The sequence below is a fragment of the Pristis pectinata genome, chromosome 40 (assembly GCF_009764475.1).
Source record: "Pristis pectinata isolate sPriPec2 chromosome 40, sPriPec2.1.pri, whole genome shotgun sequence".
Classification (NCBI taxonomy): domain Eukaryota; kingdom Metazoa; phylum Chordata; class Chondrichthyes; order Rhinopristiformes; family Pristidae; genus Pristis; species Pristis pectinata.
The window spans coordinates 3,250,649-3,275,281 of NC_067443.1; the positions used below are offsets into that span (position 1 = coordinate 3,250,649).

General features: G+C 45.8%; 1 protein-coding gene across 8 annotated transcripts in view; it reads left to right on the forward strand.

Annotated features, from left to right (window-relative positions):
• The window catches only part of LOC127587505 (zinc finger and BTB domain-containing protein 7B-like), a 444,483-nt gene that overhangs the window by 52,389 nt on the left and 367,461 nt on the right, over nt 1-24,633 (forward strand). The window contains exon 1 of one of the 8 annotated variants that reach the window (XM_052045889.1): nt 20,076-20,382. The exons of the other annotated variants lie outside the window; for them this stretch is intronic. The gene's annotated coding sequence lies outside the window, so the exon portion shown is untranslated. Of the gene's footprint in view, nt 1-20,075; nt 20,383-24,633 lie in introns of those variants that run through there. 8 annotated transcript variants of the gene reach the window in all.

The following is a 24,633-nucleotide window of genomic DNA, read 5'->3' on the forward strand; positions in this document are numbered from 1 at the left end:
TCTCCCTTATAACTTCCTCCAATCACCTTAAAATTATGTCCCTTCATGTTAGCCATTGTTGCCCTGGGAAAAAGTCTCTGACTGTCCATTCAATCTATGCCTCTTATCATCTTGTACACCTCTATCAAATCACCTCTCATCCTTCTCTCTAAAGAGAAAAGCCCTAGCTCGCTCAACCTATCCTCATAAGGCATGCTCTCCAATCCAGGCAACATCCTGGTAAATCTCCTCTGCACCCTCTCTAAAGCGTCCACATCCTTCCTATAATGAGGCGAACAGAATTGCACACAATACTCTAAGTGTGGTCTGACCAGAGTTCTATAGAGCTGCAACATCACCTTGCGGCTCTTGAACTCAATCCCCCGACTAATGAAGGCCAACACACCATACACCTTCTTAACAACCCTATCGACCTGCGCGGCAACCTTGAGGGATCCTTGGACGTGGACCCCAAGATCCCTCTGTTCCTCCACACTGCTGCTAACCTTGTAATACTGCCTTCGACCCAGAACTTCAACTGTGTTTTCCCTCCACAGATGCTGCCCGACCCCACTGAGTTCCTGCAGCTTCTTGTACGTTGCCTCAGATTCCAGCTGCATCTCTCTTCATGGTGTCCCTTTTTTGTTCATGTGTGCCACAAGGGGGTTGGTTGGGGGACCTTGCGAAGCTGTGGAAGAGGGCAGGGAAGTGGCACAAGTTATGTTGATATTGTGGTGGCCAAAATGGACCAGATGGGCCAAGTGGCCTCCTTCCATGCTGTAACCATTCCACGATTCTGCGTAGATAGATTCAAGCTAAAACCTGGCAGACTCAAGGGGCTGAATGGCCTGTTTCTTTTGCCTGGCATTGCCTCTGGGTGGCGAGGAACCTGCCACGCTTGACTGAACAAGGGGAGAGATAAATGTTAATAACTGAACATGTCTACTTGTTAGTGAAGTGGGAGAATAGGATGGATTGAATCAAAAAGTCAGCGACTGGCCAGCATTTTATGCCTCTCATTGCATGTAATGTTCTAAAGCACTGCCACCACTATTGAGCTGTGGAGTTCAGCTCCTGGTTTTGGAGTCAGTAGTTTGTTGGTTTGAGATGTAGTGTACCACTCAAGGGTCAGACAGCATGGAAACAGGCCATTCAGTCCACACCGACCAATGGACACCCATCTGTAGTCATCCCATCTTCCAGCACTAGGTCCCTAGCCTTCAACGTCGAGGCGATTTAAGTGCTTGTCTAGACGCTTCTTAAATGCTGTAAGCAACTCTGCTTCCACTGCACTCTCTGGCAGTGCATTCCAGGAACTCGCCACACTTCGTGTGAAAAAGGTCTTGTCCCTTACCCTAAATCAATGTCCTCTAGTGTAATTCACCTCTGATAAGGGGACAAATTTCCTGCAATCTACCACTCTCAGTTCCCTTTTAGTTTTATATATACCTCAATCATGACCCCTCTTAACCCTCTCCGTTCCAGGGAGAACAGACACAGTCTCTCCTCGTAACTAAAAATGCTCCATCAGACCCCACTTGTGAGTGTTGGTCAGACCCCACTTGGAGTTCTGTGCTCAGTTCTGGTCGCCTCACTACAGGAAGGATGTGGAAGCCATAGAAAGGGTGCAGCATAGATTTACAAGGATGCTGCCTGGATTGGGGAGCATGCCTTATGAAAACAGGTTGAGGGAACTCGGCCTTTTCTCCTTGGAGCGACGGAGGATGAGGGGGAACCTGATAGAGGTGTATAAGATGATGAGAGGCATTGATCGTGTGGATAGTCAGAGGCTTTTTCCCAGGGCTGAAATGGTGGCCACAAGAGGACATGGGTTTAAGGTGCTGGGGAGTAGGTACAGAGGAGATGTCAGGGGTAAGTTTTTTTACTCAGAGAATGGTGAGTGCGTGGAATGGGCTGCTGGCAACGGTGGTGGAGGCTGATACGATAGGGTCTTTTAAGAGACTTTTGCATAGGTACATGGAGCTGTGTAAACCTAGTAATTTCTAAGATAGGGACATGTTCAGCACACCTTTGTGGGCTGAAGGGCCTGAATTGTGCTGTAGGTTTTCTATGTTTCTATCCCTGGCAATTTCAGGTGAATCTCCTCTGTACTTAAGCACCAACATCTGGGGTAACACTCACAATGCACTGTCAGAGGCATCACCTTTTGCTAGTACTATTGAAAAGAAGTGCAGGGGGCTCTCCCCAGTGTCCAGACCAGCCTTTATCTCTTAACAGATTTATTTGGTTTTTATTAATGTTGCTTATGGGAACTTTGTGTCTGCCATTTAGATGCTGTTTCCGTTATAACAACCCAAGCAATGAGTTTAAATGCAGATATGCTTGGGATGTCGTAAGATGGTGATATTCTTTAGAAATTGCAAGCTTTCTCTTCCATTTGATACTTGGTGCAGTGACCAGAGAAATATTCGTCTTCTATGTGTGAAGAGTAATCTACATGCTAATAGCACACTTCAATTAGCCTTCACACTTCAGGAGGTTGAAGGCACCATGGCATAGAAGGATACAGGCTGATTGCTGGGAAGTGGGATTCGTGTAGATGAATACTTGATGGCCAGCATAGACAGGGTGGGTCGAATGGTCTTCTGAGCTACGTGACTCTGTGACCCTGACTCCAAATTGGCAGGAATTCCAACTCTCCATCCCTACTGAGGTAGTACTGTTGGCCAAAATGGAAATGGGCTCTCATTGGATGGCTTCTTGTGACTGTAGACTCGCTGCCCAAGGTCTCCTCCACTCAGATGTTGGTTGGCAGGTGCCATTGGCCCATGCAAAACACACCTCCTCCCAACTGCCCAAGGCAAGCAAACAAAGATGGTTAAAATAATCGTTCATCCAAAATAAAATGATGCAGTTGACTCCCAAGGGAAGAACTTGCTTTATAACAGCTCCCTGATTTAACTTTGGATTCTGTATCTGCCCTCACTCTATAGAACATAGAATATAGAACAGTCCAGCACTGGACAGGCCGTTGCCCCACGATGTTGTGCCAATCTTGATGCAAATTTATACTAAATGCCCTCTTCCTACGTATCATCCTAATCCCTCCATTCCCTTCGTATTCATGTGTCTATCTAAAATACTCCTAAACACCACCAAACAGACTGCTTCCACTACTACCCCTCATAACTCATTCTAGGCACCTACCGCTCTCTGTTTTAAAAAAAAACAAAACTTGCCTCTCACGTTGTTTTTAAGCTTCCCTCCTCTCAGTTAAGTGCACATCACCCAGTATTTGACATTTCTACCCTGGGAAAATAAAAGATTCTGACTGTTTACCCTATCTATGCCTCTCGTAATTTTAAAAACCTCTATTAGGCCTCCCCTCAACCTCCGACACTCCAGGGAGAACAACCCAAATTTGTCCAACCTTTCCTTATAGCTCATACCCTCTAATCAAGGCAGCATCCTGGTAAATCCCTTCTGCACCCTTTCCACAGTCTCCAAGTCCTTCCTGTAATGGGGCGACCAGAACTGCACACAATACTCCGAGTGCAGTCTGACCAAAGTTTTGTATAGCTCTAGCATGACATCCCTACCCTCATACTCAACACCCCTACCAATGAAGGCAAGCATGCTGTGCGCCTTCTTCATTGCCTTATCCACTTGCATGGCCACTTTCAGTGAACTATGGACTTGGATCCCAAGATCCTTCTGTACTTCAATGCTATTTATAGAGCAGGATCTCTCAAACATCATGGGTTCCTGCAGGATCTGGGGATTACAGGATATTACAAACTCCACAGACTTGGACAGAGCTTCAGTTCAGCATGTCTCGGGACAAAGCGCCACCTCTGCTGGCACAGATGTCCCTCAATACCAACGGCACAAGATTCCGGCCTCAACTCTCCACAATAATACTGGCGTCAGATGGCAGAAGTTATGTGCTGCCCTCTTAACACAGCACAGAAGCCACACATTTGGGCTTGGGAGTGAGAGTTCTGGAGTTGGCAAGGTTTCAAGTTTCACTGCAATTACACTTGTTGCTTGGTTATAACACATCAGCATAGATAGTGTGGTAATAAAAGCCAGTTCTGGGTCCTGCAGAGTCTAATTCTGGGAATCCTAACAGGTGTACTTCTGTACCTGCCTTTGTTTATGGTGCACGTTGTCATGGTCTCCTGTCTCCCCTGTTTGAATGGGGTGAAACATGCTCTCCTTGCCTGCACAAGGTGTTGTCGGAGTGCCATCCTTCCTCAGAATTTTTGACACGGAAGGTCCAGCATTGAGAATCATTTCTGTAAGTTGGGGTGAGACGCTTGGCGATTCGCCCTCAGGTGAGAATGAGAGAATTGTTGTATCGGTGAAAGTGGTGCTTCTCGGGAGCAAGCAGATGCCATCAGCCCTCCTGTAGACAACCAAGTACAGTAAAAACACCGATATCCCGCGTCCGATCGTTCAGAGGTCCTGTTGGTGGGGCGTCAGGCTCATCTGTTAGTCTGGAGACGAGCCAGGCATGCAGAGTGCGTGGAATGTGGGCCAGAGCCGGGATTAATGTCCGGAGAAACTAGGGATCAGGAATATGCCCGGAACCAGGACTTGGAGTGCTTGTATATTTCCCAGCTCCCTTTCCACTCACTGGGTGATTTATTATATGATAGTGTAGCATGTTAAACAAGATAAAGATGCGTTGGAAATTAGTAAGAGTAACACCTAATGGAAAATCGGTTAGTTTGGCACCAAAGTCCTGGATGATTGGAGTTTTGCTGTAGTGGGGATTTCAGTTTGGTGAAACTTTTACGACATTAGGTTAATACAGTATAGAAAGACGACTGCTATGTTAGTGTTAGCTCTCTCCAGTTCATCTACTCTTTCCCCAGATCCAAGCATATTTCACCCCAAGTATTTATCCTGTTCCTGTTTTGAAATGTTCTGTCGATTTTGCCTCCACTGTACACATTTTTCTGGCAACGCATTCCAGATCTCTATTGTTTTGTTTCGAGGTCACTTGTCTACAAAATGGTAATCTGTTGCCATTTTCTTTAAGCTGAAGTTTTTATCTTTGCAAATGAACTAAGAATGTTGTAAAATGTTGCTTGTTCATGGTAACTTCCTGCATTCTACCTTCTTTTCCCCCAGTAGAAAAAGACCACAACCAATGATCCTAACACCCAAGCAAGGGGGGTTCCTGATGAGCAAGCGAGTTTTCACAGATAGAACCTGCTTTCATCTGAAGCTAGGTCTTTTGACCACTGATTAAATAAATAACGTATTCTCTGCAACCCATTTTTAATATAGTTAGCTGTAAACTCTTTCTTTTCTTCATTCCTGCACTCTGAATGTGATTACAGATTGCCTTTCAGTAGAGGCGATGCCCCTTAATTCCCTCAGATAAACACGTATAGAAGGTGGAGGGGAGGGTGGGTTGCTGGACAGCACCTACTTTTTGGGATGCTTGACCCTGGGCCATGAGACTTCATGGGATCTGGAGTTGGGTGAGCAGAGTGCTAGTGGAATGTTCAGACGGAACTGGGGGCCCAGAATCTTTCTCCTAATATTGTGCATCCCTTCTTATATATTTTTTACACCCTGTTTACACAGAGTAATTTTTCTTTTTTTAATTTGCGTTACAAGACATTCTATTGAGAGAGAGAATTTCCATTTGTATAGTGCTTACTTTTACCACCATCTCAGTGCTTCATGTCAAAGGATTAGGTTTGGTCCCACTTGGTATTTTTATTGGACCAGCAAGGCTACTAAGTGTGCACAGCAAGTTCCCCATTACTGCATTCTGAATAATCTACCTTTGGTGACATTGGGTGAGGAAGTCGGCCAGATCAGATCAGATCATCCACGTTCTCTTGGCTGTCAGGGCCTACATTTAACAGCCTATTTGAAAAGCCTTGTTGACAATGCAGCCCTCTCAAAGGGTAGCTCACCTGCCTCAGGGTTAAATGTTGGTTTACCAGTCCCAGTGGAGAGACTCTAAAATCTAAGTCTGTAAAAAGAAGTGGGTGTGCTCTGCTGTTGATAGGGCTATCTTTCACTTAAAGTGATAATAGGTGATGTGTCCGTGCCAGAAAAAGATCAGGGGAATTTTTAGAGATTTAAGCCAATTAGAGTATTCCTCGTCTGCGTCACTGTAAATGTAGATTAATTGGTCATTGTCACATTGCTGTGTTACTACAACAGGGACTACACTTCAAATGTACTTAGTGCCTTGGGATGTCCTGAGTATGTGAAGGGTGCTGTAGAAATCAAGGTGCGTCTGTCTGTCTTGGTTCAACAGCCAATCAGAAAGGCGTGTCCTTGGGACTGAATCCAGTGTGGTCCTGGAGTGGGGTGTATTGTCTTGGCTGAGGGCTCTACCAGTTGAACAGAGCTAACAGTTGTACATCGTCGCCAGATTCTTGACCTAGCTGAGGGGATTTCATGGTCACCAAACATTCATAGAACAGTACAGCACTGGAACAGGCCCTTCGGCCCACAATGTCTGTGCCTAACACGATGCTGAATTAAACTAAATCCCTTCTGCCTGCACATGATCCAATCCCTGCATATTCATGCATCTAACAGCCTGTTCAACGTCCCTATCGTGTCTGCTTCCACCACCACCCCTGGCAGTACATTCCAGGCACCCATCACTCTGTTGTTAAAAAAAAACTTGCCCCGCACATCTCCTTTAAACTTCCTCCTCTCACATTATTAAATGCATGTCCTCTAGATTTGATGTTTTTACCATGCGAAAAAGATTCTGACTGCTTACCCAATCTACGCCTCTCATAATTTTATAAACCTCTATCAGGTCTTCCTTCAGTCTCCAATGCTCCAGAGAAAACAACCCAAGTTTGTCCAACCTCTCCTTACGGCTCATACCCTCCAATCCAGGCAGCATTCTGGTGAACCTCTTCTGCACCTTCTCCAAAGCCTCCCCATCCTTCCTGTAATAGGACGACCAGAACTGCACACAATACTCCATTTAGGCTTGATTGTATTTGTTTTACAAAGACCTCTCAACTCATTAGGTTTGATGCAGTACAAAAAGTTTCAGCCTACCTGTGTCGGTAAGAAAATTTAAATGTCCCCTTTGACTCTCACCGACTTTTACCGATGCACCATAGAAAGCATCTTACCTGGATGTATCACGGCTTGGTACGGCAACTGCTCTGCCCGGGACCGCAAGAAACTGCAGAGAGTTGTGGCCACAGCCCAGCGCATCACGGACACCAGCCTCCCCTCCTTGGACTCTGTCTTTACCTCTCGCTGCCTTGGTGAAGCAGCCAGCATAATCAAAGACCCCACCCACCTGGGACATTCTCTCTTCTCTCCTCTTCCATCGAGGAGAAGATACAGGAGCCTGAGAGCATGTACCACCAGACTTAAGGACAGCTTCTACCCCACTGTGATAAGACTGTTGAACGGTTCCCTTATACAATGAGATGGACTATGACCTCACGATCTACCTTGTTGTGACCTTGCACCTTATTGCACTGCACTTTCTCTGTAGCTGTGACACTTTACTCTGTACTGTTATTGTTTTTACCTGTACTACCTCAATGCACTCTGTACTAACTCAACGTAACTGCACTGTGTAATGAATTGACCTGTACGATCGGTATGCAAGACAAGTTTTTCGCTGTACCTCGGTGCAAGTGACAATAATAAACCAATACCAATGAATTTGTACAGAGTAAGCAAATTGCTTTTTATGATCTGTGGCTACTGTAACAGGAAATCTAGCCTCCAGTTTGGGACCACAGATTCTCACAAAGAGCTACAAGTTGATGAGCAGACATTGTTTTTGTTGGCCCAGGATACTGGGAGCATTCTCTTGCTCTTCCCCTAAGAACATTTCTAGGTTCTTTTGAGCCTATCTCAGAGGGGTGGTTTCTCCATTTAACATTGCATCAGTGCTTCTGGCGGTGCTAGAACCCCTCTTCACCGAGGGGAGTCCCAGAGTATCTGCTCCAGTTGCACAAGGGGGACTTGAACCCATGACCTTGAAGTGAGAAATAGTTCAGTCATCCCAAGTAATCATTGTTTTCAGAATTCAGTGACTAGAATCTGCTGACGCAGGTGATTCGCATTGCAGATTAGGGAGGCTTAATTCTAACTCTGTGCCAGACGTACATCGTCAAGGTCTATATCAAACAACCCTCCTTTGGAGTAATTAAGACTTTCTCACTGAGATTTTGTTCTTGCTGGGCAGATTTGTTCAGTGGTGATAAACAGCTTGGAGGCCACATACTTGAGTGGTACAAAGAATAAGAACTTTACAAGACATTTTTTATTCATCCATTTTCTGAGACCTGCCTTTCACCTGCAAGGCCAGCATTATCACCCGAGCCTAAATTGCCCTTGAGAAGGTGAAAGTGAGCCATCTTCCTGAACGGCTGTAGTCTTTCCATGACATAGGGTGTGACCTTTGAAAATCTGCTCTTCTTTAGTTTGCGGAACCTCAGCAGATCTCCGCCCTGTCTGTGCTCCTGAGCTGCCTTTGTGCTGAGGTGACTGGGCTTTCAAATCACACAGGGCTTCACTGCCAACTATAATACTATCCCACGACCATCCGCCACCCCACATACCAATCCACCTGGGTATCTTCTTCCTTGATTCACCTTTCCTATCCTTTTACCCCCACCTGGTTCCCCTGCCCATCACCCCTCCCTTATCTGGTTCCACCTATTAGGTACCAGACTCAACACTTCTTCCCCCTCCCCCTCCACCACCTGGCTTCATCTGCCCATCATTTCTCCCTCCTCCCTCATCTGGTTCCACCCATCACCTACCAGCCCCTGCCTCACCCCTCCCTTTCACTCCATATACTGGCTATCTTCCCTCTGAACCCTCAGTCCTCAATCCAAAATGTCGACCTCCTCTTTGCCTCCACAGATGCTGCTCGACCTGCTGAGTTCACCCAGCAGTTTGCGTTCTCGCTCCAGATTCCAGCCTCTGCAGTCCCTTGTGTCTCCGTAATACCACCCCCCACCCCCTTCCTGTGCTCCTTGATGTGGAATGGAGTTACACTCAATGCAATTTACATGGGCACCTTACGTCTTAAATACAGATGCAGGTTATTTGGATGGGTCAAAGCTGACAGCAGTTGAACAGTCTTCCTGTAGGATGAGATAACAAACCATCACCCTTCTTTTATAGCAGACACTGGGGGTCTCTCACCACCACTTAGAAGTTCCACCAGTGACCTGGACAAAGCCATTTTCAACAGAATAAAACAAAATCACAATCTCATTATTACCTTCCTATTTGTTGGGGCTTGGGATAGGCTGAGATGCTCCCTACGTTACAACCGTGACTACAATCGGAGAGTACCTCAACAGCCCTAAAATGTGACGGGATGCCTTTCATCCCTGGCTGTGTCCCTGGTGACAGAGCAGAGGGAATGCTTCCAATGGGGCAAGTGTAACGTGTTGGAAACTGCCGTGCAGTCTCCAGTGGTAGAGTTATACAGCATGGACACAAGCCCTTCTGCCCAACTTGCCCATGCCAACCAAGTTGCCAACCTGAACTAGCCCCATTTGCCCATGTTTGGACCCTATCCCTCTAAACCTTTCCTATCCAAGCACCTGTCCAAGTGTCTTTTAAATATTGTAATTGTACCCGCCTCTACTGCTCCCTCTGGCAGCTCGTTCCATACACCCACCACCCTCCGTGTGGGAAAACCTTGCCTCTTTAAATATTTCCCCTCTCACCTTAAACCTGTGCCCTCTAGTTTTAGCAAAAGAAAAACTGCGGGAGGAACTGTGGAGGGAAATAGACAGTCGACGTTTCGTATCGAGACCTTCCATCCAGGCTGAAAGATTGAAGGGAGATACCCCGTACAAAGCGGTGAGGAGTTTAGACTCCCCTACCCCGGGGGAAAAAGACTGTAACCATCCACCTTACCTTTGCCCCTCATGATTTTATGTACCTCTATACCTCTTGCGAATGGATGTGTTTAATCATCTGTCACCTTGGGTATTATACATGTGGCCACTGAATTTGTATGTTCCTCCTTAGCTGGCAGTATAGTCTGAAAACACGGCCTCAGGTTCCAAATGTACGCTGCCGACACCCATTTCTACCTGCTCCTCACCTCTCCCAGCCTCTCTGCTGTCTCTAAGTTCTCAGGATGTCTGCCATCCATTACTAGATGAGCAAAATCCCAAATAAAATAAAGACTGAACATGCTGGAAACATTCAGCAGTTCAGGCCGTATCTGCGGAGAGAGACGGAGTTAATGTTTTGGGTCGAGCGCCCTTTGTCAGAACTGGAAGGGGAGAAAAGCAGTTTAAAAAGGAAGTAGAAGTCCCACCTGTCAAATATCAGGAAGGCTTAAATTTATCAACACTATGCTCACTTCGCACTAAAATTGACTTCTTTTGTTCTAATTGTGTTCTTTATTGTAAAAATTGTGTTTAATTTATGTTTTTACTTGTGAATGCCACTTATACGATGCTCTGTGCCTGTGATGCTGCTGCAACTAAGTTTTTCATTGCACCTGTGCACACATGGACTTGGGTATGTGACAATAAACTCGATTTTGACTTGAGCTTTCTTCAGTGCCTTTCACATACTCTCCTCCCTGCCATTTGCCTAGCATCTGTCTGAAACAAACCCCACTCTTAGACCTTGGTACTTTTTTCAACTTGGAGGTAAACACCGGGCCTTGTACTCACACCGTCTGGGTCTATTTCCACCTCCATTACTTCTCACCAGCTCTTAAGCGGTTAGGGTTGTAGACTCAGCCAGCTCCATCATGGGCACAACCCTCCCCGCCACTGAGGACTTCTTCAAGAGGCGGTGCCTCAAGGAGGTGGCATCCGTCACTAAGGACCCTCACCACCCGGGACATGCCCTCTTCACATTACTACCATTGGGGAGGAGGTACAGGAGCCTGAAGACCCACACCCAACGATTCAGGAATAGCCTTTTCCCCTCCACCATCAGATTTCTGAACGGTCCATGAACACTACCTCATTGTTCCTCTTTCGCACTATTTATTTTTGTAACTTCTTGTAATTTTTGTGTCTTTGTCTTGCTCTGTACAAACTTCACGACATATGTATGTTATAATAAACCTGATTCTGATTACTGCCTACCTCCCTCATAGACACTGCCTCCTGTGCCCTGACTGACTCTGTGAAGTGGGGAAGTGATGGAATGTATAAGGGCGAGTAGCACAGAGGATTAACCTACGCATGAGGGAAGAGTGACGGGGTGCACTTGCTGTCTTCGGTTAATTAGCATTTAGGCTTGGAAGGCCTGCAAGTAAACTAGCAGGTTAATAGATCTGAGACGGGGAGGACAATCCAAATTCTTCCCTAACCCTGAGAGGGAAGGATACAGGGACAGCCTGAAGCCCACTGGAACATAGTGAAAATGTGATTGGAATTAGTCCTGTGATAGTGAATGTGGGACTAATTGTGCAGGCCCCCCCCCCCCCCCCCCCCCGTACTCATAAACAAGACCCCCAGGACCCCTAAGAGGAAATGTGAGGGTACGCCAACCTGACCTAGGGTTATGGTTGGGCAAGACATCCTATTCCCGGGACACACCCAGACCCTAGAGGAGGTTGGGGCTGCAAGCCAGGAGGTGACCTCACAGGGCTTGTGATGTCGGCAGTGACTCATCATGAGCTTACCTCTACCCCATTGGCTCTGTGCTGATAAGAGAGCATCTACTGATTGGGTGAAGATGTTGTACCATGTCTCTGATCATGTATTAAAAAAAGGTCACACTCTGTACAATCAGAGAGAGTGCATGGACCATCTTCTCTTACTTGCAAGTGTAAGATCAATCCAAATAGATGTGCATCTGTTAGAGTTACCAAAACATGACATTGAGATTAATGGGATTTGGCTGAGATACTTCCCTCCAATCTCAATGGGCTCCTGTACAGTTAGTAAGAGCCCAGAAGGTTCCAACTAGCTGATCTCTAGAATATTGAACTTTACTAGTCGAAGGAGGAGAAAGATAATTAATCTGAACTGTCAGTGGATCTCCAGTGATCCAACACTGCTATCCCTGACCTAAGGACACTGCAGTCAATGAAATAGTTTTTAAGCATTGTCACTGTTATAATGTAGGAAATGGTATGGTTGTGTGCAGTTCTGCTCGTGTCACACAGCAAGGGTGTGGAGGCTTTGGAGAGAGGTTCACCAGGATGCTGCCTGGATTAGAGGCTATTAGCTGTAAGGAGAGGTTGGACAAACTTGGATTGCTCTCTCTGGAGCGTCAGAGACTTGGGGGAGACCTGAGAGAGGTTTATAAAATTATGAGAGGCATAGATAGGGGAGACAGTCAGTCTTTTCCCCAGAGGACATAGCTTTAAGGTGAGAGGGGGAAAATTTAAAAGAGATGTAAAGGGTGTTTTTTTTTTACACAGAGAGTGGTGGGTGTATGGAATGCGTTGCCGGGGTGGTGGTGGAAGCAGATACGCTAGTGGCGTCTAAGGGGATTCAGACAGGCGCACGAACATGCAGGGAATGGAGGGATATAGACCATGTGCAGGCAGATGAGTTTAGTTTAATTTAGTGTCATGGTTGGTACAAGCACTGTAGGCTGTACTGTTCTGTGTGTCTGTCAGTTTGCAGAAAGAAAGCTTCCGTAAACAGTATTGCGATAATGGACACGTGATCTGTTTAAGATAAGGTATCTTCATTAGTCACATGTACATCGAAGCACACAGTGAAATGCATCTTTTTGTGTAGAGTGTTCTGGGGGCAGCCCGCAAGTGTCGCCACACTTCTGGCGCCAACACAGCACACCCACAGTGGCCAATTATCCCACTGACTCACATGTCTTAGGGACATGGGAGGAAACCGGAGCACTTGGGTGGGTGGGGGGGGGGGGGGGGGGGGGAGGGTGGATGGATGGTGGTGAACCCACATGGTCAGAGGGAGAACGAGCAGACTCTATACAGATAGTGCTAGGGGTCGGGATTGAACTCAGGTTGCTGGAACTGTTAGGCGGCAGCTCTACCTCCTGTCCTGCCCCTTCTCTTAAGAGTGCCTCAAGTCTTTAGCGCCTAGCAAAGAAGGCAGACAGAGCTTTTGTATAAAAGATAACACCTCAGATACTGCGGTATTCCATTGGTATTCAACTGGGAGCGCCTGTATTCAAGTCTCTGGTGTAACTCCATTTTCTTCAGCCACGGAGTACCGATGTAGGGAAGTGTTGCTGCAACTAAACAAGACTTTGTTGAATCACACCTGTAGTATAGTTTTTGTCTCCTTATTTAAGGGAGGATGTACTTGCCTTGGAGGCACTGCAGAACAAAAATCAGTCGATTGATTTCACGTATGAGGATGTTTGCTTACGAGGAGCGTGCAGCAAATTGGGCCGGTACTCTCCAGAATTTAGAACGGGAAGTAATATTGAAACTTGCAGCATCCCAAGGGTCCTTTACCGGGGACTGGAGGATGTTTCCTCTATTGGGAGAATCTAGACGAGTGGATGTCACCCATTTAAATCAAAGTCGAGTTTATTGTCAGATGCACAAGTACATGTGTGCACAGGTGCAATGAAAAACTTGCTTGCAGCAGCATCACAGGTGCATAGCAGCAGATACACAACAGTCACAAGAAAAACATAAATGTACATTATTGGTAAATTGGTTTATTATTATCACATGTATCAAAATACAGTGGAAAAACTTTGTTTTGCATGCCATCCATACAGATCATTTCATTACAACAGTGCATTGAGGGAGTACAAGGGAAAACACTAACAGAATGCGGAATAAAGTGTTACAGCTACAGAGAAAGTGCAGTGCAGGCAGACACTAAGGTGCAAGGCCATAATGTGATAGATTGTCAGGTCAAGGGTCCATCTTATCGTACAAGAGGTCCGTTCAAAAGTCTGAAAACAGCAGAATGGAAGCTGCCCTTGAGCCTCGTGGTACACGCTGTCACGCTTTTGTATCTTCTGCCCGACGGGAGGGGGGAGAAGAGAGAATGTCCGGGGTGAGAGGGATCTTTGATTATGTTGGCTGCTTTACCGAGGCAGCAAGAAGTGTAGACAGAGTATATATACATTATACAAGATTATACAAGAAAGAACACAATTAGAACAAAAAGAACAAAGCCCATTGTAGTGCAAAGTGGTCATAGTGATTATATTGAGGGAGTGATTAGGGTTGTAACAAAAAAGGTCAGATCTTGAGTATGCAACTATATTCCTGTTAGCTGCCAGCAAAATGTCTTCTGTTCCCCGGTTCCATCTTTGGAAATGGTGGAGGGAAACTTCTCTGAGCAATGGATGCTCAGAATTTTCTACCCTATGGAGGCTGAGTCATTGTATGAGGAGGACCTTTGGACATGGTAAATTGAGCAGCATGGGATCGGGCAGGGAAGTGAGGTTGAGTCCCAGGATTAGAGCAGCCATGATCTGAATGAATGGCAGAATGGGCTCAATGTTCTCATTCCTCATGTAGGGGAGAGAGGCACCCAACTTGAGCCAAGGCTGACACCAAATGGTCAATGGGACTTGGGCTTAATGTGAGGGTGACTGGAATAGACAAGATAATGCTTCAATTGCATAGAATCCTGGAATGTAGCATGTTGTTCTGGTCACCACACCTCAGGAAGAGCAATGGCTTTGAACGTGATACAGGGCTCATTCACCAGAAAGGCAATGCATCTTGAAGAGTTACATCCATGGACTGGTACCTTCAGTGTTGGGGGCATGAATGTGTTTGAAATAATTTGGTTTCTTTTGTGGGTCTGATAAAGAGAACCATTTCCCTTCCAGTAGTTTTGGTGAGAAAGGTAGAATATTCGAGGTGTGATCTTTAAATCAGAACGAGGGACCTTTAGGGGAGATGATTGCAAATTTCCACTTGATATCTCCCCTTAATAAAACAAAATCTTGAGACCAGAGTTGGGGTGGCAGAGGCAGGCAAAGAGATAGGGTCTAGTATCAGAGTGTTCAAGGCTGACATGGACAAATTTTTGTTAGGAGTGGGTGTTGAGGGGTATGTGGCAAAAACAAGTCGTAAGCATTGAGGATCAGGTTAGCTGTGGCCTTAATTCATTGGTGTAACTGCCTCAAGAGAGTGAAAGGCCTTCTGTTCCTTTGGCCATGTGTCTTGTAGCTGCCTGCCAGCTCTGTGCAATATGGCCACCACATTTATCTATACATCAGGATAAAGAGCTTGAAGCCCTTTGAGAGTTTGCTGACGGACACACGAAAATACTCTGTAAATACACTATCGTTCCGTGTTATTTTTAGATCTGGTTGTAATTCAAAGGCAGAATTTACTGTGTTTTTGTGTGTGTGTGTGTGTGTGTGTTTGTGTGTGTGGAACAGCGGAGGGTGGGGAAAGGAGGGTTTTAGAGAGCTAATCATTATGTTAACTTAAAATGGCTGCCTCATCAACCACAATCTATTGGGACTGTTCAGGGACAAACTAAGCCTCGAAGTAGTTTCCAGTGTAATCTGAAGTAAAACCACTGGCTTTTGATAATTACTGGGTATAATGTCAGCTGACAATGTCTGACTCCAAGCACATTGCTTTCTTGTAAAGGGTTGGGCATTATCGTTACACAGAAGGGGATGTGTGTGTCTTTTTTTTCCCCCTTCATTTCAATAGTCAAGCAAAAAAAAAAAATTTTTAAAAATCCCCCTATGGAGGAGGCTGAAAAGGTTAGTTGCCCGAACTTGTATGGAAACCTTCTTTTAAGTGCCTCTCTTTCGTGAGTTATGCTATGTCGTTGCATGATGCAGCATATTACAGTACTCCTTTAAAATGAGGAAGTCTCGTTCACCGATCAGTGGCGTTAACCGTTTGCAGAACCAATTTTATTGCCGTTGCAAAAAGAACTTGGAGTTCAGCTGCGTGCATAATCCTCCTATAGAAAGAAGGGACAAACTTGAATTTGTAAAGCATCTTTTGATAACTTTAGGGTATCTGAAGGACTTCATGGTCAAGGGAATATTTTTTCCAAGTGTAATTATTATTCCAGTGTCGGTATCCAGTGTCAAACTGCTGCAGCTGAAATGAAGAGGACAGTTTACCAGTGGCCTTGGTTTATTTGCAAGCTTCCCTCTAGTAGGCTGAAGGACCACAGTTTCTTTGTCCTCCCACCTCCAGGGAGCATCAGAGTACGGAGACCAAGTATCAGGTGTTGAATTATCGGGGTCTGTAAGCCAAGCAAGTTTGTTCAAACACCCCAACTCACACTTAGAGTCATTGAGTTATACAGCAAGGAAACAGGCCCTTCGGTCCATCTGGTCCATGCTGACCAAGATGTCTATCTGACCTAGTTCCATTTGCTTGTGTTTGGCCCATGTCCCTCTAGGCCTTTTTAGTATTCCTGTATCTGTTCAAGTGTCTTTTAAACATTGTAGTTGTACCCGTGTCTACAGATTCCTCTGGCAACTCGTTCCACATACCCACCACCTTCTCTGTGGAAAAAGTTGCCCCTCAGGTCCCTTTTAAATCTTTCCCCTCTCACCTTAAATCTGTGCCGTCTAGGTTTAGTCTCCACTATCCTGGGGAAAGACTCTGCCTTATCTATTGCCCTCATGATTTTGTATATCTCTATAAGGTCACCCCTCAACCTCCTACAGTCCAGGGGGGAAAACAGTCCCAGCCTATCCAGCCTCTCCTTAGAACTCAAGCCTCCAGTCCTGGCAACACCCTCGTGAATCTTTCCTGCACCCTCTCCAGCTACGTCCTTCCTGTAGCCGGGTGACCAGAACCACACACGATACAAAGGGCGAAAATCTCTCTTGTTGAGTTACCTGTGCATCACAAGATGATCGAAGCAGTCTGGTTTGGGGTATTCCAGGATCTCCAAAAGTGTTTTTGGGATTTGATCCCATGGTTGAGTTCATTTTTCCCCATGCAAGCGTTGGTTTTTTCCAGATTTTGTGCAGCTGCATATATGGGAGCATGAATCCAGAGTTCTGTCTTGGATGGCTGCCTGCTTCCTGTGTTTTCCATGTTTTCTGACGTTCTCATTTGCCTGGAAAATCGCAGCCTTTCCAAGCAGCTAGTCTGGCACAGATGAAGATGCTGCAGTGTTGCACCACCCCGGCTGTCGCTCCAGTGCAACCCGGCAGTCACAGACTCGTGCTGCCTTACCGGTGGTCCGCACCGATGCTGTTTGTTCATGTGGATCGCGCTCCTGTTCACACCCTTGTCCTGACTATTCAGAAGCCAAGACTATTCAGAAGCCAAATAGAACATAGAACATAGAAAACCTACAGCACATACAGGCCCTTCGGCCCACAAAGCTGTGCCGAACATGTCCCTCCCTTAGAAATTACTAGGCTTACCCATAGCCCTCTATTTTTCTAAGCTCCATATACCTATCCAAAAGTCTCTTAAAAGACCCTATTGTATCCGCCTCCACCACCGTTGCCGGCAGCCCATTCCACACACTCACCACTCTCTGAGTAAAAAACTTACCCCTGACATCTCCTCTGTACCTACTCCCCAGCACCTTAAACCTGTGTCCTCTTGTGGCAACCATTTCAGCCCTGGGGAAAAAGCCTCTGACTACCCACCCGATCAATGCCGCTCATCATCTTATACACCTCTATCAGGTCCCCCCTCATCCTCCGTCGCTCCAAGGAGAAAAGGCCGAGTTCACTCAACCTGTTGTCATGTGCCCCGGATTGCTCCTCCCCCCCTCCCCCAGACTCCGCATTTCACACACAAAGCACGTTTTGTTCTATTGAACCCACGACGTGCCCCTATGGTTTAAAGTTCAGAGGCAATTATTATAAAACAAGAGCTGTTTTTATGATATTTTGTCCATAACTGGAACTGGCTGACTTTTAACCTGGTAATACAGTTGGGGCACTGCGCCTGTTTTCCGATAGACTCTTGAGGCTGTTTGCAACGGAACCTTTACACTGTTATCTTCCATTTAAGCCAGTCCTCATTTTTTATTGCACGGATTGGAGGATATTCTGTAGTGCTGCACAGGTCTAGCATCAACCATAGCTCAGTGCACTTCACTCTTGCCTCCGAGTCGCGAGGTAGGAAGCTTGATTCCCTCTCTAGAGACCGACAGCAAAATCCAGCCCAACACTCCTGGTTCCAGTACAGTTGCCTTTGAGATGAGATGTGAACAGGCACCCTGTCCGCGCTCTCAAGTGGATGTCAAACAGTCCAACCGATGTTCAAATAAGAGCTGGGATGTCCGTGTTGAACTCGGCAGACAGTGTTAAAAAACAGAGTCAACACCAAGCAGTCCGGTCTCAAGATGCAAGCCCGCCTGCGGGCAAACAGCTCAGAGACTTTCTTCCCACTGAGTTATAAGAGCCATGACTTTTATGCAGAACGTAGGGCTGTTACATCCCATATGGGGCAGACAGTTGGCCTTTGATATATTTGTTACTGCTCATTCACATATATTGCCTTCTGAGAGGTTAAGAGGTTCTCCACCTTGTCAATTGCTCCTTGTTGCTTTGTAAACAGGTTTACAAATGAGTATTTTATTCTCCTGTATCCTGTCCTCTGCCTGGCCTAAAGGTCGAACATCATCGGTGGCTCATTTGTTTTTGCGCTTTCTTGACCAATCTTTGATTAGTGCTCCATTAACCCCTTCAGTCTCTGTTCAGAAGAATTTGCCTTCTTCACTCACCCTTTTGATCAGTCCAGTTGAAGACTGGTTTGAACAGCTACGTAACATCAATACTCTCCTGTTGTCCTCTGGTAAATTGGTTTATTATTGTCACATGTACCGAGGTACAGTGAAAAACTTGTCTTGCATACCGTCCGTACAAATCATTTCAGTACAGCAGTGCATCAAGATAGTACAAGGTACAAGTGTTACAGTTACGGAGAGAGTGCAGTGCAGGCATACAATAAGGTGAAACTCCATAATGTAGATTGTGAGGTCAAGTCTATCTTATACTAGGGGACCGTTCAATAGTCTTATAACAGCTGTTCTTTGAGCCTGGTGATACGTACTTTCAGGCTTTTGTACCAATGGGAGGGGGGAAGAAGAGAGAATGTCCGAGGTATGTAAGGTCTTTGATTATGTTGGCTGCTTTACTGAGGCAGCGGGAAGTGTAGACCAAGGAGGGGAGGGTGGTTTCTGTGATGTGCTGAGCTGTGTCTACAACTCTCTGCCGAATCTGGTGGTCCCAGGCAGAGCAGTTGCCCTAACAAACCGTGATGCTACTTCCACTGCCTTCTTGATTGCCTGTTCATTAAAAAGTCCTACAGACCACCCCAAGCTATTGTAAAGTGTGACTGAATAACTCCACCAAGGCCAGGGGTCCTGTGCAAGGGGGGGATGGAATGTGCTGTCCTGCCATGATTGAGTACTGAACTCGGAATAGACTGACTGTCTCCACTTCTACATTCCTCCCAAGGGGGCCTTGGTGGTCCCTGCTACGTTTGGTATAAACACGGGAATTCTGTGCAATCTCAGTCCTAATTACTCACCACTGTGAGCATTTCAGTGGGATATCCTCCCCATCTCTGCATCTCATACATCCTGCTTGTTTTTAATGTAGACCCTCAACTGCTAATTAACTAAAGAAGCAAGTATGTTCCTCTACTATCTTTGCATCTGCAAATATTAACCCTCTATTAACACTCTTTATGCTGTTTTCCCACTGTTGCTCTTTGTGGGAGCTTGCTGCATGCACGCTGACCAATGTGGCCACCATTCTAAAATACCTCTTCATTGCCTGAGAGGTGATGTGGAACTGTGAAAGACACCTGCTTGTATATATAAGGGTACTTTTCTCCACACCCCTGCAGGGTGCACTATGTGGTCAAGTAGCTATGTCTAGTTTGTGAAAGGGTGATCACAAGGGAGTGGATGCGTCAGAGAGGAGGCTTGAGGGAGGTGGCAGAAGTTGTCGGTGAAGTTTGCGTCTCTCGGGGGCTTTGTGCCTGTCGTGTTTGTCATCATGACAATACAAAACTTCGACTTGAAACTGACTTGTGATTTGTAGTCAGATACTCTAAAGCCTCAAACTTCCATATCCTTGGAATGGGTTGGGCCAATAGTTTATCAGTTTCAACTTCTGCAATTACAGTGTCCGCAATTTCAGCTATAACTTCCTTGTCATAAATGGTATCAGAACCTCTATTAAAAGTTTGGATATAAATAGGTCATTGAGTAGGCGGGAGCCGAGCTGCAAGTAGCAACTGTCTGCTGTAGCAACCCAACTCTTCCGAATTAGAGGGAAAAAAATATTTTTAATGTTTCACCAAAGAAGGAAATGCTGCCCTGGTTACCCATATGGAGCCCAGAGAGGGTTAAAAGCACTTCTCTAAGCTGTATGGGACGCGACCCTGGGGCGTGGGTGTAGCAGTCATACTTTCAGAGGTGGAGAGCTGGTCTAGTCAAATTACTCAGAGAATTGCCAGGACAGAGTCGAAAGAGAGAGAGAGAGAGGGGAATTAAAACAAATAGTTTGATTCGTAGATCTTTCAGAGCTTGAAGTCCATTCTACCTAAACAGGAAGGTAAGAAAAGATGCCAGTAATTTCAGTTGCTGTCAGTGCATGTTTGAAACACAGGGCAAGCCTGCCTTTCGAATGAAGTGTTGGTAAGGAAGAAGCATTTAACTACCAGCTTCTGGGACAGACGGTGGGTCCGTAGTTGCAGAGCCATCTTGGAAGGTGTGTGGCATTGTGCGTCGCACGGATAACCTGTCTGCAATCTTGGATGTTTCTTTCGGTTGTGCCAGAGCAAATAAATGCTGTAAGACCTTGTATTTTTTTTTCGAGAAAAGGCTCTTCGGCTTGTGTGTTCTGTGTCTGAGCTAGCCTTGGAAATGAGTGGATTTGCTTCCTTTCCTTGTTTAGCTGCCAAGGACTTCTGTGAAGCACTAGAAGCGTCTGCAGTAAAACTATAAAAGTGCCCTGTGCTGGACCCTTCTCTTGTTCTGTAAAAAAATTGGAATTTGGGGCATTGCCATCTTGACTATTCCAGATTAAAGTTGTTTGATCTGGGCCAGTCAAAGTAGGGACCTGGACCACATCGATAGGCAGGATTGCTCAGGCAACAGCCATTGCTTTTGTTTAAAGCAAAAATTCCGTTTTTAATCCCACTCGGTAATCTTTGCGGTGTCTGCCTGTGTCTTTTGGAAATGAGAGTCCTAATTGAGTCTCCCCCCCCCCCTCCCCCACACACCCACTCCACCTTGATGGGGTGGGAGTCACTTCACCTCGTATAATAGAGAAAAGTTGATCATTATGTCTGGATAGTGGCTCCATTCTTCCCACTGACGTCTGTTGGGATGGGAGGTGGACTTCGGACTCTCTAAGTTAATAGTTTGAAGATTTTCTGGTTTGTAAGGGTGCTGGCTTGCTTAAGTCTGGTGAAATGCACTAAGGATTCAGGGGTTCCTCAGTTCCTCCAAAGCCACTGAGTCATCTCAAGCCCATGACTTATATTGGATGACTGAGTGCAGGCATATTTTTAAAATTAAGTGAGTATGTTTGACTCTGTGTTCGCTGTTTGTTACAACTAAAGGCAAGCTTGGCGGTTTCAAAATTGACTAATCTGCCATTTTGATCAGTTTTCAGTATTACATTTGTGTGGAATGGAAGGATAAAGTGCAAAACATTTTTTAAATATGATTCCCAAGAAAAGTAATGGCGCATCTTTCTTTCTTCACCACCCCACGCACCCCCCTTTTTGTTTGTAGAGCTTTTAAGATGGTAAAACAGGAACATTAGAGAATAGCTCCTTGTGTGTGGCATGGTGTTACCAGGACAAGTGACCAGAGGTTCCACTGGGGAGATAGATTTCAAGGAGAGAGGGGTGGAGGGGGTTTAGGGAGAGAAGTCCCAAGCTTGGGGTCTGGGTAACCGAAGGAACGGCTGCAAATGGTAGCGTTGGAAATGGAGAGGACATGGTGCAAATTGGAGGTGTGCAGAGAGATCTCTCTGGGATCCAGCAGGGATGGTATTTGTTTCATTGGTTAAGTGTTAACCAACTGCTTTCCCATCCATTGCTACTGGACCAGAACGTAAGCAGGCCATGACAAGAATGGGCATTAATCAAGAACAGAAGAGTTTGAAAAGGTTTTGTAATTAACGTTGACGATTACCGGCGCCTAACCTGTTTCACTGAGGGTCATCTAAGATGGCTCGAGATGAGGTACATTTGGGCCTCCTGTTGTCAAGTTAGGAAAGAAGAACTCTAGATGAGTTCCTGTTGCTTTTAGGGAGAAACAGCTCTAGGTTCTGTTTCATTGACCTGAAGCCCATATTGTTAGTGAGACCTCCATGTCATAAGGGAAGGAGAGTGACACTTGCATATGTCGACCTAGGGCTTGTTTCTCCAAAGCTGAGTGAGTATCTGTTGTAACACGCACAAAATGCTGAAGGAACTCAGCAGATCAGGCAGCATCTAGGGAGGGAAATAAACAGTCAACATTTCGGGTTGAGACCTTTCATCAGGATTGGAACAGAAGAGGGCGGAAGCCAGAATGCTGCCCGATTTGCTGAGCTCCTCCAGCATTTTATGTGTGTTGCTCCAGATTCCAGCATCTGTCGAATCTCGTGTCTCCGTGAGTATCTGCTGCTTGGATGAGGATTGGTTGGTGGGAACTGCAAACAAAAACTTGATAGATATGGATAGATGAATTGGGGCATTCACAATAACATGGATCTCGGTAAACAATAAGTTAATAAACTCACACCAAATCTAGAGGTCTAGTTTAACTTTGGGAAAACATTGAGGTAAAATTATGAGCTCAAAATAAAGGCAACCAGATTTCATGCATTTCTGTTGCGAAAACCTTGACTTTTTGATTTGCTAAATTTCAACACGGACTAGTTGAAGGTCTCAGTCATACCACAGTGTTTCCCCACAGCCTTTGTCTAGCTCCAGTGTCAATCGCCAACCACAGAAGACTGATTCAAAAACATCTCATTTCTTGCACTGCTATAAAAATTAACCAGTGTCAAAAATTGTTTTAGGTAGCTTCTCTGAGTCACTGTTATAATCTATGTATCTCTCTTTTGAGGGTTGGATGGTCTTCTTATTTCAATAGTTTAGGATTAGTTGCATTGAAGAAGTGTGTTTAGCTTTAAGGTTAATGAGGAAAAAAAGCTGCTGGGTGGGGGTTGGAGAGCAGAGTATAGTAAACTGTTGTAGAAATAATAATTTTTACATGGCTGGATTGAGGGAGTACTGTGTTGATTCTTCCCACTGAAACGTTGAACCAGGACCCTGCCCTGATTGATCAATGGGTCAGCTCTCGGTTCCCAATCAGTTGTACCTGCCAAAGTGCCAGAGCCCGGACACTGAATGATGGCAGGATGTTTGACTATAGAAGGCATCACAGCAGGCCTGATGTCGTCCTTGATCTGCCGTTGGCAAGTGCAGTGAGTCTTGAATAAATAGATGTAGGTCAGCAATCTGGAAGCCTGGTCCATTGATATAAGAGGCATGAGCTCTAATCATACCATGACAAGTGGTTAACTCAAACTAGTTAATGACACTCAAGCTAGTTAAACTGCAAAGAAATCTATTATTGGCAGGAGTGACCGTAAAACTCTCGGATTGTTGTAAAGTTCATCTAGTCCACCAATGTCCTTCAGGGAAGGAGGTCTGCCATCCTTACCCACCCTGGCCTCTATGTGACTCCAGTCACAGAGCAGGGTGGTTGAGTCTAAATTAAGCCAGCAATTGGCTGCCGAGTGGGCAGCTCACCGGCACCTCCTCAAAAATTGATCAGCGCTTGGCAGTAAGTGCTGGCCTTTTGTTGTCCAGTGACTGCTTAGGGAAAAGTTTCCACAAATGCTCAAAGTCTGACAATCAGCTTGAAAAGAACATTATAACCTCGATGTTATTTATTCCATGACCCAAGGAAATCTAGTGTTGTTGTGCCAACCTGTGAGAACTTTCCTTGCTTGCGGCGTGCTTAGCTGACGTGTGGTGGGGCGGTGGGGGGGGGATGCTTGTGGGGATGAGGGGTGTCATGTGGTGATAGAGTGCTGTAAGTGGCATCGTTTGGGGGAGCCTTTTGTTTTCTCTCGCTCTTACCAAGCTCTCATGAAAATCATTGACTCATTTCTCCTCCTGCGTCCACGGAGTGAACCACTGTTCTAATGCCGATCGCTACCAACAAGACATGATTTGTGATGTTCAATGTTGCACTTTTTATTAATAGGTCGTAGAGTCGTAGAGAGATACAGCACGTGAACAGGCCCACGAGCCCATGGAGTTCCCTCTGACCATCAACCACCCATAAATCCATCCCATTTTTTTATTTTCTCCACATTCTCGGCAACTCACCCAGATCCTGGCCGTCGCCTACACACCGGGGAGGCGGGCCAATTTACAATAACCCCATCAACCTACCGGCCGGCACATCTCTTTGGGATGTGTGAGGAAACTGAAGCACCCGAGGGAAAACTAGCGGTCACAGGGAGAACGTGCAGACTCCACACAGACAAGATCCGAGGCCGGGATTGAACCCCGGTCTCTGGCGCCGCGAGGCAGCAGCTAGACTAGATGCGCCATTGTGCTGACCAGTTTTCTGAAGCTGTATTTGTTCCATGCTTCAGAAATTGAAGTGTTGTTAGTTGATTTAGTTGGTGACCCAGATTATGGAATAAATGGTTTTGTGCCTAAGTTTGCAGATGACACCAAGATAGGTGGAGGAGCAGGTGGTGTTGAAGAAGCAGAAAGGTTGCAGAGAGACTTGGACAGTTTAGGAGAGTGGGCAAAGAAATGGCAGATGAGATACAATGTTGAGA